Source organism: Miscanthus floridulus, chromosome 19 (assembly GCF_019320115.1).
Source record: "Miscanthus floridulus cultivar M001 chromosome 19, ASM1932011v1, whole genome shotgun sequence".
Lineage (NCBI taxonomy): Eukaryota > Viridiplantae > Streptophyta > Magnoliopsida > Poales > Poaceae > Miscanthus > Miscanthus floridulus.
The window spans coordinates 78119978-78136923 of NC_089598.1; the positions used below are offsets into that span (position 1 = coordinate 78119978).

Consider the following 16946-nt stretch of genomic DNA (forward strand, 5'->3'; position numbering starts at 1 on the left):
AACTGTGAGGTGGCTAAAAGTTCACGAAAATTCTTGTCCTTTATTATTGTTCAATAATGCCCAGTGTGCCTCAAGGTAAAGTCAAAAGATTATGGTTAGCTACATGTTGTTAAGTAACTTTTAGATAGGATCATATTCCTTTTACAACAGCTTCCAAGCAAAAAAAAAAATGCTTATCATGTGCCCTCGGCTGATGAAAACTGAATCATATTTCTCTTGTCATGTAAAATGCGTAGAAAATCACATTGCCATTTAAAATCGTTGCATCTATTAACAAGATTGTCATAAAACCTGCATTGGCTTTTTGCATATAAAAACATGAAACTAAGAATTAAGTACTGAAATGAGCAAACTCTAAGTAAAACAAACTACATTAGTTAATGGGTGAAATATTTTCTCAAGGTAATATTAATTTTGTGCTTGTATGAAGCATTGTTGCTTGACAGAGTTTTTTTTTATATATAAGTATAACTGATTGTATAATGTAGGCATAGGTGCTAGTGCCCTTCTCAATAGCTTCGACATTCAGAATCGTGACCATCAAACAGCATAGTTGCTCAATACCTTCGACATGCAGCGTAGGTCCTGCTGTTGAATCATGTCAGAGTACTTGCTCTATGGAGATGAATAAGTCCAGTAAAAGGCGCTCCTAAGCCACTCGCGGCTCCACGGTGACCTTTGACATTGCAACGCATTCATGCTTCTCCACACCCCACTGTCAACTCCTTCAGTATGTAGATTGGCGGTACAGGGAAAGTAGGGAGGGAAAGCAGGGAAAGAAGGCAAGGACGCGAGCAAGACATGTTTTCACTGAGCAGCCAGCCTTGGAGGCATTTTGTCAAACAGTTTCAGGGCGTTGTCCATGTCGGAGGCTGCTCCAGCTGCCGGAGCGCTGGACTGTGCGCTCTTCTGCGTGAGAGCTCGCATAGGGGCTCGTGGGAGCTGCAAACGCTGGCGCTAGTTGTCTCCGTAAGCGTGCCTTGTGACGGCTACGCGCTCCTCTGCCGGCCCGCCGACGGCGGTTTCCAGGCCTTCGCGAGGAGCTTGCCCGCAATCTTCGAGCTCGGTTGCGCGGTCGGGTGGAAGCAAGGTCGGCTGCGCGCGATGGCCGCAGGCGCCTCTTTGAGCGAAGGCGCAGCGGGCGGCGCCGGGAGAAGCCCTGGCCAGGGAGAGGGAAATCGTAGACCCCGTGAATGGTCATTCCAAAATTGGATACAAAACAAAAGTTAGCAACTTAGCTTGAACTAAGAGAAAGCCCTCGTGTCGTCGCCTACTGCACTGCCACAGCCATGGCCTCCTCGTCGAAGCTCCGGATGGCTGTAGAACCTTTGCTGCAGGAGGAAGCCACGAGCAACGAAATCTGAGCGCTACCACGGTCCTCTCGTTCGGTAGTTGACGAGGCTCTTTGAGGTGCTAGAAACGGTGCATGACAACCTGGTGCAAGAAAGCGAGGTGGCCAGCTGGAGCATGCAAGAGTTTTCTAGAATGCTGTCTCCCAATCGGTAGTTGATCGACGTGGCCGTTTCAGGTGCTAGAAACGTGGCCTAATGTGGTGCATGATAACATGGTGAAATTAGATTCGTCATTCAAGAGAAGAGATGCCCCAGTAGTCCAACAGTCGCCTTGACCCAGTAGTGAGTAGTCCAACAGTCAGTCGATCACTAATTCACCATCTCTTGTGTATAAATGAGAGGTGAAGAGATTATGTTTTCACTTTTCACTTTCCTCCTCTCACTCTCCCTCTCTCCGAGAGCCTCTCATTCCAACGGCGGCTGGTGGCTGGCAAGAAAAATATCGAACTCTCGAAGCACTAGATAGAACATCGAACGGAGCAACACTCTAAAGAACATATGCTTACAGTTCTTCACCATCAGAATAGAGAGTTGAAGATGCCGAATATTGGTGTAGCGTAGACAAAAAAAGAGGTCGAGATCTCTGGATCAAAAGCAAACCAACTTCTTCTTTTGATAAGCACACAAAATGCCAAGATCAACAGATCTGACAAAACAAACTCTACTGGCCTTTCGCTGACTACAGATCGGACATCGTAGGAAGAGGCCAGAGAGACTTTATTCCGAAGTATCATCATCGCCACCATCTTATCGATGACACCAGAAACTGAGGGCATGTTTTGGACTGCTTCACGGACTCTGCTCCACAACTCGAGTTTATGGAGCACCTCTTTACGTGCTCCCACAGCTCCACCCTTTTTCTCAAATAGAGTGCGTGGAGCTGAACCTGTTTGGCCGAAAAACTACGGAGCTAAAAAAAAACATGGAACGGAGCTGTCTCAATTCTCAAACGCCCCCCAAATCATGGATCAACAAAGATCCAGAAACCTAATTAAAACTACGAAGGAGAAGGATATTGAGCCCCGCTCCCTCTATACACCGACGATGACGCCGATTAGAAGAGAGGAGGAGGACCGAGACGTGTTTTCCGGGAGGAGGGCGGCGGCGGCGGCGGCTGGGGCGATGCATCGTTTTTGGAAGTTGTGGTTAGGCCAGAATAAATGTGTGGTGAGAATTCTGAGAGTATTATTTAATTGTTTGTTCAAATGATCGGTAAATTTTTAGACTTTTGATGTTATGCTCAATAAAATATACGTACTAATTAGTAGGCTTTCTTTTCATATTTTAATCTAGTGTTGAGACTTGTCACGTTTTTTCCTCTAGATCTGTTTAAATATTTGCTCCTTATTTATTCGTATTCAATGGGGGTGCTAAGAGTTGTTTGGGGTCCATGTGTTGTCACCGTAGCTTGTTAATATGCATGAGCTCTGTATTCTTTTGATGCCTTGCAGAGTTTTAGTTTTTTTCCTCTAACAATGCAACATTTCTGTGCATGTAGAGCTTGGAAGTGATGACCGATCGAGTCGATCGAAGTGGTAAGTGATCATGAAGAGGAGGGCCAAGAAGAGGTGGAACTGCAGGATCAGCCTAGCGGAAAACGTCGCAAGAAGTCTCATGTTTGGAAAGATTTTGAAGAGTTAGAATCTGATGACCTGAACTTGAACTACGCTAATCTGCAAGAAAATTCTCACTGCTCGCAGTAAGAATGGAACTTCTCACTATCCAAATGCATGATAAAGGGCAGGCTAGTCTTAATCAGTAAGTTCTTCGGGCTAAGGGTAATCATGCGGCGCAGATTCTCTAACTTGAAGAACAAAAGTCACCGGTGCCTTCTCCTCATCCCGATTCCATTCATTCCTCATCCAACAGTTCTCTTTCACAAAGGTTTCAAGAATCAATTAGCTCAACCCATTTGACAGCCCAAACAAAGGCCCAGCTCGCGAGAAGTGGAATCGGTTGACTACAGGCGCTATGTATTTTTGGCGGGTAAATAAGCAGCGACAGCACATTTTTGGCGCCAGATTTTGTTTCGCCCGGCGGATGGCAAGCGCCGCCGATGGCGGCTAGACACAGTCATCTCGTCAACAGGGAGCAGCGAGCGCGTGTTGCCGATCTGGTACGTGTGATAGCTGCTGCTGCTGCTGTTGCGCGTGGACGACAGCAGCAACGTCGTCGTCGCGAAATTCTGGCCTGGGCAGAGGTCTGTCGTTGGAGCTCACCATCTTCCTTCACGTGATCTTGCTTTTCTACAGGTAGCCAAAATCAATCTTTCATCTTTCAGGCTTATTTTTTTGTAAGCCAAAAATTTAGACTTGCTTGTTTTTGTGTAGTACTCGTTGATTCAGACCTTGCTTACAGGTAACCAAAATAAACTTTTTCTCTTTCAGTCTTCCGATTCAGACATGGCAAAACCAAACAAGTAAGTTAGGTTTACCTTTTAATTTATTTTTCTTTGTTTGCATCCAGACGTGCCTTGCAATAAATATACATTTATTTTTCATGTAGGGAGAATGTGAATCCTACTTGGTTACCTTGGATTGGTCAGAAATTCAGGAACTTGGAGGATGCTTGGTCTTTTTGGATTGATTATGGAGGTCATGCAGGTTTTGAGGTCAGGAAGAGGTACACAAATGTTGGTACTGATGGAAAGGCAACATCTTGTAGATATGTGTGTGCTAAGGAAGGTCGAAGAGCACAGGACAAGAGGGATCATGCCACCAAAAATCCTCGAGCTGAAACAAGGACATGTTGTCTAGTTCGGATGGGTCTAACATTAGATCGTGTGGCTGGATAGCATCTACAAGTTTAAGGAGAAATGGGCTGAATGTTACATGAGGGATGTTTTTACATTGGGAATGAGAAGCACACAATTAAGTGAGAGTTTCAATAGTGACTTGAAACAGCATCTGAAATCAGATTTTGACATCATTATGTTCTTAAAGCACTTTGAAAGGGCAGTGCAAGGAAAAAGAAACAAGGAACTAGATGAAGAATTTGAAGCTAGGAAAAAGCTACCAAGAATAAGAATGAAGACACCTATGTTAGTGCAAGCAAGTAAACTTTACACCCCCCAAATATTTGAAGCATTCCAAGCTGAGTATGAAAGATCCATGGCTGCATGTACTAGACCATTGCATGAAAATAACACATATGCTATTTCTATTGTGAGATCTGATGGTGATTTAAGTTCTGAACAAGAGCGCATAGTTGTAGGTGATCCTTTGGAGCAAAAAGTTTCATGTAGCTGTAACCAATTTGAAAGGACAGGTGTATTGTGTAGCCATGGATTGAAAGTTCTTGACTTGATGAATATCAAACTATTGCCTGACCATTATGTGCTGAAGCATTGGACAAGGGGAGCAAGGTATGAAACTGTACAAGATAATAAAGGAAGGAGCATCATCGAAGATCCAAAATTAGATGCAATGCTTCGATATAAGTATATGTCTCACAAGTTTCTGAATCTGGCATATCAAGCAGCAAGCTCTCCAGAGTGTTGCCTATTGGTAGATGATGCACTTGATTGTCTTGGTAAGCAACTACAGGACAAAATTAGTGCACCTACAAGCATTTTGTCTGATTCATATAATGTCCAACTCTAACCTGATATTCAACAAGATGAAGATTTCCTTGGAGCTGCATGCCTAAGGAAAAAAGAGGTTCAACCAAAAAGTTCAAAGCGGAAACGAAGTTGGCTGGACAAGACACGAAAGTACAAGAAAAAGGTGCCAAATAAATCCAACGTATGTTGCTGAAACCCTTTCCAAAATAATGTTTCTATTCACTAGTACTTGCTAAATTTCAAGTTTGGATGATTTATGCAGCATGGAGAAAATAGTGCAGCTGTAGAAACACAAGTATCAATGGATGATGCTAGCAATGTCTTCACTGGCTACACCAATTTGTTGATGGTAGTTTCAATATTTGTCTTTTTCAACTTGTAGAATTAGTTTAAATATTAATTTTTTTCAACTTTTCCTTTGTGTTTCTAGGGACTTAGTAACATCGATGATTTCCTCTAGGACCCTAATCGTTGCTGCAGGGGAAGGATATTTTGTTCTTTTGGGGTGAATGTGGTTAACACTTGCTGCAATTATTTGGCTAAACTTTGCAAATTGATGTACTGTAAAAGTGGCTGGGGTTATTTTGGAGCATGAGCGCTATGCAAAATATTTAAGTGAAATGGTTGTTAAATTTGCACTAAAAATAGTGTCCGTATATGTTTATGTATTGAATTAGCCGCTATTCTCGTTTTATTTGTCTCTCCCGTCAAGCTGGGCTTATTTCTCCAAATCTGGGCTTTGTTTGGGCCATAATCTTCTTGTGGGCTGACTGCTATATGTGGAAAGTAGTTCAGAGGAGCAGCAGCCGTTGGATGTAAATTGAGTGGCATCTGGAACGGCCAAAGTCACCGGTGACTTTTCTTAACCAAGTTAGAGAATCTGCGCCCGTAATCATGATAGCTTTGTTGCTCTGAAAAACCGTAAGTTTGACCCAGATCTTATTAGGAGGGCAATAGCTGTTTTTCTTACTGGTGGTGAGCATGCCTTTTCAGTTGTTGAGGAAGTTGGATTTCGTTATCTTCCTAACTGTTATGTCCCAGAGTTTAAGAAAATTGGTCGTTTCAAAGTGAAGAGAGATATCATAGTTATGTACCAAACTGAAAAAGATGCTTTAAAAAAATATTATCTGATGCACCTGGAAGAATAAGTTTCACTTCTGATAATTGGAAATATAAGACCTCAAAAGATAGCTATTATTTGCATAATTGCACACTTTATTGATGCTGATTGGAAGTTACAGAAGCGAATAATATTATTCAGTGAATTGCTTCCTCCCTATGATACATGTTGATGAGTCTGCTGCTGAAGAACAAGTTAATAAAGTTGTAACCAAGCTTTATGAGTTATTTGATTTGATGACTACAAGGCATGAATTCTGGCCATCTATCACCAATCCGAGTAATAATGTTGAATATAATCGACAAGATGACTTGTTTGATGATTATGCTGATTACTTGACCATTGTTGCACCACAAAGTCAGAAATCTCAGTTGGATCTGTATCTGGAAGAACCTACAAAAGACCCAAAAGTTGATTTGGACATATTGGAATTTTGGAAGGCCTCATCTGTGAGTTATCCAGAACTTGCAAGTATGGCTCGAGATCTCCTTACCATCCATGTTTCTTCAGTTGCCTCAAAGTCTGCATTAAGTACTGGAAAAAAGGTGATAACTCCTTGTTGAAGTTCACTGAATACAGAAACAGTGGAGGCTTTAGTTTGTTTGCTATATTGGGTGCAAACGAAGAAGGACATAGGTAATGTACATGTTCTGATTTTTTTTTAGATTAATACATGTTCTCAGTTTAATATTATCACATCACATGTTCTAAATATGTGAATTTGGTTTTGATTTCAAATTGCAGCCACAGAAGCTACTAAACTTGATGATATTGATGAGGTCATGGCTGTTGATTAGAATTTCAGGTGGTTTCCTTAAACTCAAAAGTTTATATGTTCACATGCAAGTCAAAAAAATTTACACTATATTGTTTTGCAGGGTTCTAATATTCTTCGGTCGTTTTGGTGAAGCTTGCAGCTGGAGAAGTGTTCTTCCTTTTGTTGATCGACAAGAATCTTTTGGTTTTGGATAAATAGATATGTCAAAAAAAATTACACTATATTGTTTTGCAGGGTTCTAATATTCTTTGGTCGTTTTGGTGAAGCTTGCAGCTGGAGAAGTGTTGTCCCGGAGTGGAAGCCACCGGTCCTGAGTTTGAGCCCTACTCGGCTCAGCGATTTCCCACCGTGGGGATTTATTCCCAAAACAATAATCTTGTAGGTCCTGGACACTCGCGTGGCGCTACAATGGGACTACGACGTGCCCGTCATCTACGAGGCTCATGTGGCTTCGGTGATTTCCAGAATGACGTTTGAGGTGTATAGATTGTAGCTTCTAGGGGTGTGCATGTGTGTGGTGGTGTGAGTGTATTGTGTAGAGTACAGATACTACAACTTGTACACTAGGAGTCCAGGCTTAAAAAAAAAGTGTTGTTCCTTTTGTTGATGACAAGAATCTTTTGGTTATGGATAAATAGAGATATAGAAGGTCCATGTCTCTGTGAAGTAGAGCTAGATGCTTTGGGTAACATAGAATCTTTTGGTTAAGGCACTACGCAGTAGCTTGGAGAAATGTAATAGCTGCCTACTTTTATTTGTTTGGACTTTAATTTGCTAGACTGTCAGGACTCTGCAATTTGCATAATGCTGGTTCATTGGATTACATTAAATCCAAGTTAAATTAGGTTATTCTCTGGTATTCTACTATTCTGTTCACTGACTGATGCATATTGCCTCTTAGTCTTGTCTGCGTACCTGTGATAGCTATTGAAATATGAGATTACCGGAATGGCAACAAAGTAAGCTAAGATCAATTTATGTACAACATGTAGCTGCTGCAAGTGCAAGGTTTGTTCGGGCTACTGGGACGGGCCTGGGATTTAATATTTCATTGTGGGACTTGGCCCGGCCAACTTAATGGGTGGGCTTGGATACAAGTCTACAAAGCCCGAAGGACCCGGCCCGAGAAATCCTCACGTCTAGACTCTAGCGGCAGCTTTGGCTCGTTTTCCCTCTCCTGCGGTTGTCAGTGTTGCCATCCTCAGCAATCAGCATCTCGCGAATTCTCTGTCGCATGTACCGTGTGCTTGTGCTTGGCCTGGGGGCTGCGGGCCGCGGAACAAACCCCCGTTCCCTTTTCTCCTCGTGCCAGGTGTACGTATCTCAAATTCTCAATGCAGACTAGTATGGAATATTCCGGCAAGTTGGTACTCGTAACGAAGATGTATATACAGACACACCCTATGCTCTACAATAATTTTCGTTCATTCACATTACTCATTTTACTAATGTGTGCATGCGACGCGTAAGTATATGCCAAGAGACCCGTCAGGGAGGTTGGTGTTGATCTCCTTTGTCAGCTAGTACTTGGGCTACAGCTTGTAGTCGTAGGTGGTGTGCACACGCGCACGTCGATTATTCGCGTTGCTACGTGACAAACTGGCGTCGAAGCCGAGATACCAGTTGGGTGTCTGCGCCAGATTCTCAAACGTACTTTTGCTCAGCGAACAGTACTTGTACTTTTCAGACTGTTGGCTCGCTGAAAAGAGTACTGTTCGTTTAGCCAAAAAGACATGATAAAAAGTACTATTTGTTGGTTTATTATAAGCCAGGTCCGATAAATTCAAGCGAACAGGAAATGTATAGTGCATGCGTAATGATTCGGTGATACGTATGCACAGCCTACATAATTAGGCATATAGTCATCTAGTACAGCTCTACCTTAATAAACTATTCCCAGGCACGTTTACAATGTGATTCGGTAGTGGTAAATCTTTTAATTTATTTTCGAGGATTAGCGAGTAGCTACCACACTACAAAATGCACGAAATAATTTATTCATATGCACAAGAAAAGTGAATGTAGGGACATGATAATTTTTTCAACATAATATAGATGATAAAGATGCTCCCATACACACACACTCACCCTATATGCACACACATATGTCCTGTCTCTGTGAGTACCTCCAAACAGGACAGGTTTGGACCTAGGGCTCTGGCCCTAGGTATGACCTAAAATATCTCTTATAGTCGATGAAGTGCAATGTTCTTTTTCATGATGAGGCCAAATTTTTATTAGGCTTCACTTTCATGTTATGGAAGACCTTATACCACATGTAAATTTTTGGTCTACTTTGAAGTATCCCTAGACATTGAGCCAAATTATGTACTCTCAAATCGGTCCAGTTCTAGAGAAAAAAGAGATGCCTCTAGCCTCCCCGTCTTCCGCAATCTGGGTCACAATCCCTATGCCTCATCCTTCTCTAGACTCAGGACTCTAGACTCCTGGTGCTGAGGTCTTAGGGGTCCTCTGTCTACAAACTACGCTTCTAGGTCAGAGTCTTGAACTTGGGGACATGTCACATGTTGGGTGGCTGGCCCACCTAGCGGCAGCACGGGTAAAAGCTCTAGTTTGGTTTTGGTGAATTAATAAAACCCTAAGTGTTAACATAGTTTATCAAAGTGATCATGAGATAGGTAGCACATTCCAAGTAATGAAGCAAGTGGTGAAGATCATGATGATGGTGTGACCATGGTGATGATCAAGTGCTCGGCTTGGAAAAGAACAAAGAGAAAAACAAAAAGCTCAAGGCAAAGGTGAAAATTGATAGGAGCTTTTTTGGTTTAGTGATCGACACACTTAGCGAGTGTGATCATATTTAGGATCGATAGCCGTATTATTAATAGGGGTGAAACTCGTATCGAAATACGGTTGTCAAAGTACCCCTAGATGTTCTAACTCATTGCATATGCATTTAGATTCTAGTGAGTGCTAACACCCTTGAAAATATTTGTGAAAATATGCTAACACATGTGCACAAGGTGATACACTTGGTGGTTAGCACATATGATTAAGGGTGGCGAAGTTGGAGTTGAGAAGGGGTTGTCTCAAGGTGACCGGATGCTGCTCTAGCAGCGACCGGACTCAGCAGCCATGTTCGGTCAGTGACGCGCAGTGAAGGCCACCCTCGGTCTTTTGATCAGACGCTAAACAGTGAATGTGATCAGACGTGCAGGGCCCGCGTCTGGTCAGAAGGTGACATACGCTGACGTCAGTCATGAAGCGTTGGCGCATAGAGGAGAAGAAGGACCGGACTCTGGCCTGGGTCCGATCACACCTAAGCGGACACATCCGGTCATGAAAAATCACCTCTGGGTGCTTACTGAAAATGATATGACGTTGGGTTATCGCGGGGAGCGACACGTCTAGTCGTTGGGTGATCGCACGGGCGCGCGCGTGAGCAGGTCTGGCACAAGCGTGTTCGGTCCTGTCTCCTATGTGTCTAGTCATCACTTGAGTGCTGGCGCAGGCGAATCTGACCGTTGGGATCGCATGGTGGAGAATCAAAGGAAGGAACACATGGCGTAGATCTAGGGACCGAACGCTAGGGTCCTGCATTGGTCGACCCGACCTATGCGTCCAGTCGCCCCGTAGAGGCAGAGCAATGTGAGCCCAATGGCTCTATATGGTTGGGAGCTCTATTTAAGCCCCATGGCTGGCTCAAGTTCACTCTCTTGGCCATTTACATGGACATAGCAACCTTGTGAGCATAGCCAAAGCCCTCCCACTCATCTCCATCATTGATTCATCATCTTTGAGAGATTGGGAGTGAATCCAAGTGTATTGCTTGAGTGATTGCATCTAGAGGCACTTGGTGTTCGTGTTTCGCTGTGGGATTCACTTGTTACTCTTGGTGGTTGCCGCCACCTAGATGACTTGGAGCAGCGAGGATCATCGAGCAGAGGAAGGTGCTTGTCTCTGGCTCCGATCGTGGTGATTGTGAGGGGTTCTTGACCTTTCCCCGACGGAGAGCCAAAAGGAAGTCTAGTGGATTGCTCGTGGCTTTGTGTGATCCTCATCTTGTATTGGTTGTACGACACTCTATTGAGGGTTTGGCGTGTGTTGCCAATTAGCACATGAACCTCCAAGTGAGTGAATCGCCACAACGAGGACTAGCTTACCGGCAAGCAAGTGAACCTCGGTAAAAAAAATCTTGTGTCATCTTGTCTGAGGATTTCTTGGTATTCATTGTGATTGATTGGCTCCATCATTGTGATTGGCTCAATTCCTCTACACAGCGGTATAATCATTATATTCCCTACCTTGCATTTACATTTCTAGTGTTGCTTCGCTCTTTAGTGTAATTAGTTTTAAGAGCAAGCTTGTGTCGGGTCTAGTGGTTAGTATGGCTCTTTAGTTAGTCTTTGAGAGCACACTAACATAGTGTAGTGACATAGCCATTGTGTGCTTAGAGATCATAGACACCAGAATTGTGGTAGGTGGCTTGTATTTTAGTAGGCTAGTGTGACAAAACCACCTGAGCTAATGCCCTCCCAAGAGTACCTGTCTACCATTAGACACTAAATACCCAGGGGAGCGCACTAATTCAGATTGTTCCATCGAGCACACCCAACGAGAGAACTCAAAAATCCACATTTTTCATTAGGATCATAAACGAGAGGATAAAGCTTACAACATTCCTAGCCATTTCTTACATCACTTTATTACAACATCAGAGTACTTAAACAAGTTGAATGCAACAACGGAAATTAAACATATTATCAGAGTTACAGCGGAAACAAAGATTAATCTAATGACATGGTGAAGCATTAACATAGTGGACATTTCTATACAAGATATGCTAGCAGATTATATATCTTTTCTTATAAAAACCTTTAGTGAGGGTTATAAATAAACACTACGATCGCAGCGTGAAAAGAATCCTCTCTGAGCCCACCAGAAGGTTTTCACACACAAAAGTCAACTCTAGTATCCACCTGTCACCTGCAACAGGGGGAACAAAACCCTGAATACTCGATTGTACTCAACAAGACTTACCTGACAAGAGGAAAATCAAAGACTCCAAGGATAGGCAAGGCATATTTGGCTTGTTGGTTTATTGCATTTGCAGGAAGCATTACTAATGTTGCATCCTTATGTTCTAAGTTTTTAGCAGTTATTTTTAGTTAATTAGCTAATCATTCTAAGTAAGCACCTAAGCTACTTTCAAGCATGTGGTAAGCAATCAGACCCATTTTACCATCTCTCATATTCCAGTTCTTACTACGGTGCTAGACCATAGCCAAGTCGGTACCGTTCATAGAAATGGTGATTCGTAAATCAATGTATCCCAGCTGGGTACCCCAAAACACACGCCTTGCTTGTACCCCTGGCACAAACGAGACCAACCCATTTCACTCTTATCGAGGGGTCTAGGTCCCCATCCAAACTTGGACTCAAAGCCCCCACACTGGAGACCCGGTCTCAGTGTGGTGCTTAGACCTCCACTTTTTCCCACCTCCAATCAGTCGGTCCGGAAAGAGCCAGAACCCACGACAAGAGCGCAACGAGCCTTCCCGCTCCCATAAGCAAGTTGTTTACACCAAAATTTGGGAAGAAGAATTGCAGGAACTCGAAAGCTCCCAAGATCGTGTCATCGAGGAATCGATTGCATAAAGGTCGGTATCAGCTGATTCGAATGCAGTACTAGAATCAGCTCTCTTCAGATAGCGCCAGCAGATAACGATAAAAGCTACGGTTGGCGTCAGAAAAAAAAACATGTTGGACTCTACAAAAAGGGAAAGATTAGGGTCTAAGTTATCTTAAATTAGGAATGTTTTCTCTTATGCTAAAGATTATAATGAGTCGTGCTTAAGTAGGATTCATGCGTAGGTTCCGGGTATAAATATTGGACCCCTACTATTGTAAAGGATACACAGTCAATTAAATACAAGTTACTTACTTTTTTGGCTCCGACCACCCCTTAGGAGTAGGAGTAGAGTAGATCTCGGCGAGTTCTTCAGTGAGCAGGGCTGCATCGGTCCGACCGACCTCCGACTTGTCTGTAAGTACTGTCATGGCTTATACTTCTGTTCGTACGGCTACATTGATCTGGTCGACCTCCACTGTGACTCTGGTATAAGCTAGTTATCAACTCTTGTCTAGTTCAAGTACGGCTGCATCGATCCGGTCAACCTCTACTGCTCAAATTAGATTAAGGTCAAGTTATCGGCTCTACCTAAGAATGGCAACATTTGGGTAGATTCTGTTTACACCGAAATTTGGAAGAAGGGTCACAGGGACTCGAAAGCTCCCAAGATCATGTCATCAAGGAATTAATTGCATGCAGATTGGAACCAGCTGTTTCGAACGCAAAACTAGAATCGTCTTTCTTCAGATAGCGCTAGCGGATAATAACAAAGGTTATGATCGGCGCTAGGACGAGACATGTTGGACTCTACAAAAAGGGAAAGGTTAGAGTCCAAGTTATCTTAAATTAGGAATGTTTTCTCTAGGGTCAAAAATTGTAATGAGTCGTTCTTAGACAGGAGTCATGCACAGGGCCCGGGTATAAATATCAGACCCCGGATATTGTAAAAATACAATCAATCCAATATACAAGTCATTTACTTTTTTGGCTCCGGCCACCCCTTAGGACTAGGAGTAGAGTAGATCTCGGCGAGTTCTTCAGTAAGTACGGCTGCATCGATCCGGTCGACCTCCACTGCTTGTTATAAGTACTGTCATGGCTTATACCTCTGTTCATATGGCTGCATCGATCCGGTCGACCTCCACTGCGACTCTGGTATAAGTTAGTTATCAATTCTTGCCTAGTTCAAGTATGGCTGTATCGATTCGGTCGACCCCCACTACATGAACTAGATCAAGGTTAAGTTATCAGCTCTACCTTAGAATGGCAGTCTTTGGTAGATTCATTAAGTTGCCGATATTGCTTTCATTATTTATCTAAATTACAGCAATATCACTCTGCCCGATTGGGATTGATCTAGATCAGCCTTACATCTTGTTTAGCCCATTGTTTGTTAATCTGAAACTGATCTAATCTACACGTTAAATGATGAGTTACGTTTTATAGGCTATTTTACATCAATCTTGATCGTGCACAGCGTGCGGTTAAAGCATGTTGCGTCTTGAGTAGATTTATCGGCTAGCGAGAACCGTTCCATGGCCCGTTATCATGGCCTGTGTGATTCTGCCTCACACCCCATTGTTAGCACCGTGGAGTGGGGATCATTATTTGGTAGATCTATTCCTAATAAAGCATGACTTTAACTATGCGCTATGCCTGAATCGGCTGTTTTAGCCGATATCGAGTGCTTCCACAAACAGTTCGCATCACGAGACTGTTGAAGTAAAGATAGGTTGAAAGATGTGTTAGCCCCATGATCTTATTATTGTATTATGGCCTACATGATTCTGCCTCATGCCCCACTGATATTAGTAATGAGTTAGGGTCATCGAGTCTATTGTTATTTCTACGACATACATGATTCTGCCTCATGCCCCACTGGTCATAATGATATATGAGATCTAACATGTTCATTAAATTTATCTTTATTAAACGGTTAAATGGTGTTGAATTGTTTCTTTATATAGAAAGGGGTTCGGTTGCTTGTAATCATTGGCTTAGCGTAAACCAATCATTGTTGACATCTTATTGCCATTGATTAATATTTGTTCAAATAACGACATTTACCCTGAATGATAACAGATTCTTCTTACACAACCTAATGAGCTTTAACCAATTTATTCTCATAAATATGCTAGAATCGACTATTTAGTCGATCTCCTTTCATATCGGCTCTCGGAGCCGCACATTCGGGACTGTCTGGCAACACCGGCAAGTTCCGCCCTTAATTACTGATAAACTTTCTCTCCTTGTCAATTACAGGGTCAAATTGACTGGCATGTCTCGGGAGGAGTGCGCAGGATCGACCATCCCTGCGCTGAAGCTAGGCGGATCTATAGCTCCATCGAGCAGACCCTTCCAGCTTGCTACGTGTGTCCTCGGCACGGGATGAAAATTCCGTGTCGACACACATTTCTGGCATGCCCAGTGGGACCCCACAATCGTCATGGCGGTTCACAACAACAACGACATCCTTATGCTGCATTATAAAGATCTACCTGATGGGGATAAGGGTATCATCAACAAAGCTACAGAAGAGTTTCAGAACAAATGTTTGTTGTCCTATACCCAAACACGTGACAACACAATTGTTCAGAAATTTCCACTACCAAGAGTTCTACTACACGGGCAGACAGATACAACTGAAGATGAAGATAGGTGTTTCTTTAAGGAAGTTGTAGACAAATCTGTTTGTGATGCCATATCAAGCCATAACAAAGCTTTTGTGGACATATTCCACAACGCCATGAGAGAGGCGATTCATGGATTTCCAATTGGTCAAGGCAGACTGGCTTATTACAACATTCCAGATCTATCGATCCAAGGGACCAATCAAGTTGGTACCAGCCATCAAGAAGCAGCACCAGCTAGTAATGGTGATGTCTAAACAGTTCAGGGTTCATCTGAACAGGCTCAAGGAACTACTAGGAATCAGATACAGTACAATCTTGGACCATCAGTACAGCATGTGCAACAGCTGGTGGGGCAAAGTCAGAACCAGGTGATCAATTTTGGCACATTAGGCCACATACCGTCGTCGGCTCAAAAAATAGCACCATCAATTCAAAAGATCCATAGAGATATAGATCCTTACATCTACAATCAGAGACTTCAAGCAGCAAGCCAGCAAAGAACCCAACAGATCGAGATTCCACAAGGGTATCACATGGCACAGATTATAACACCCTTCACATAATGCCAAATCTAGGATATCAAGGCACGCGGGATTTCAATCCATAGATGGGTCAGCAAGTACAAAGAGCTTCAAATTCAAATGCTGATGAGTTGTTGCTAAGGGTGACCGAGATGATGAAGAATCAGTTCGGTCTGAAGCCAAAAGGGCTGACCTTTTTGTACAAACGCCCATATCCAGAATTGTATGATTTGGTCGCTCTTCCCACAAATCATAGGCTCCCAGAATTCGCTAAGTTCACTGGCCAAGATAGTACAAGAACGATAGAACATATTAGTCGGTATCTTACATAATTGGGAGAAGCATCAGTTGAGGATGCCCATCGAGTTCGTTTCTTCTCTCTATCCTTATCAGGGCCAGCCTTCACTTGGTTTTCATCATTGCCAGTCAATTCCATTGCCAATTGGGCTGACCTAGAGAAGAAGTTTCATACATATTTTTACACTAGGACTAGAGAAAAGAAGATTATCGATCTGACAACTATAAGATAGAAGACCAATGAATCGGGCACTGAATTTCTTTAGAGGTTCTGAGAAACTAGGAACTTGTGCTTCTCCTTAAATTTGGCCGATGATCAACTAGCTGCTTTAGCTGTTCAAGGAATGTTGCCGATGTGGAAAGAAAAGCTGCTGGGACAATAATTTAACAACTTGGGTCAATTGGCTCAACGAGTAGCAGCGCCCAATAGCCAATTCCAGAGTATGCGCAGAGATACCCGGTTCCAGAAGAGTACCATAGTAGCCGAAGCTTATGATCCATACTCAGTCGATGACGGCTATGAAGATGAAGAAGAAGAGGTTGTTGTAGCTGAGTGGAATTGGGGCAAGAAGACAGTAATGGAGCCAAATCCTTAGGGAAGAGGAGTCGAGGAGAGCTATGACTTTGATGTCACCAAATCAGATAAGCTCTTCGATTTCTTACTTGAAAAAGGGCAGATCAAGTTGCCCGATGGTCATGTCATGTTGCCCCCTGATCAATTAAAGAATAAGAAGTTCTACAAATTCTATAATGCTACTTCTTATTCCACCAACGAATGCAGAATTTTCTGGCAGCATATATAGAGGGCTATTTAGCAGGGGAGGCTCAAATTTGATATGCCTCAAAAAATGAAAGCTGATGATAATCCTTTCCCAGAAGATCAAAACATGGTTGATGCTGGGCTATTCAAACAAAAAACTAAGGTCCTAACATCAACCAAATCAAAAGAAGCTGGAACAGTCGATCCCAAGATGCAAATATCGGCTGACAAGTACAGAGAGATTAGAAGACGTCGTGCCGAGCAAAGAGACGATATGAGCAGGCAGAGATGTCAAAAGCAGGGACGACAAAGCCGCAAGTTACATCTCGG

The 16946-nt window shown here is 43.0% G+C and overlaps 1 pseudogene; it reads left to right on the top strand.

The window, feature by feature from the left end:
- The first annotated feature begins 4183 nt into the window (after nucleotides 1-4183).
- LOC136526217 (protein FAR1-RELATED SEQUENCE 5-like) lies at nucleotides 4184-5374 on the top strand (annotated as a pseudogene).
- Nucleotides 5375-16946: the final 11572 nt, after the last annotated feature.